This window comes from Mus caroli, chromosome 11, assembly GCF_900094665.2.
Source record: "Mus caroli chromosome 11, CAROLI_EIJ_v1.1, whole genome shotgun sequence".
Classification (NCBI taxonomy): domain Eukaryota; kingdom Metazoa; phylum Chordata; class Mammalia; order Rodentia; family Muridae; genus Mus; species Mus caroli.
In genome coordinates this window covers 64866280-64866750 of record NC_034580.1, presented here as the reverse complement: position 1 = coordinate 64866750, position 471 = coordinate 64866280, and positions in this window count along the sequence as shown.

The following is a 471-nucleotide window of genomic DNA, read 5'->3' as shown; positions in this document are numbered from 1 at the left end:
TATGCCTTGATATATATATGTTTACAGATAGTTTTCCTAATGGATCATGTAATATGAGAAAACATTCATTTACAAATAGCTAACTCCCCTTTTCTTATTTCTGTATACACTTTTAATTTACTTGCATTGTAACAGGAAACAACAGTGTAACCTTAAAGTCTTTCCTTTTGCCAGTTAGTAACATTTCGCTGGGTTGCAGAGGCAGCTCAGTGGTTAAATGCACTGGCTGCTCTTCCAGAAGACTAGGATTCCATTCCCAGAACCCACATGGTGGCTAACAACCTTCTGCAACTCCGTTCTAGGGGATCTAACCCTTTTTTCCACTGTCCTCCGGCACTGCATACTTGTGATCATGGAGGTGTCTAGGGAGCTCCAGGGAAGCCAGCTCTGTGAGCTGTTGTTCATGCTGGGGTGGAGTTTCTTCGTGACACAGCTGCTTTTTTTTTTTTTTTTTTTTTTTTTTTTTTTTTT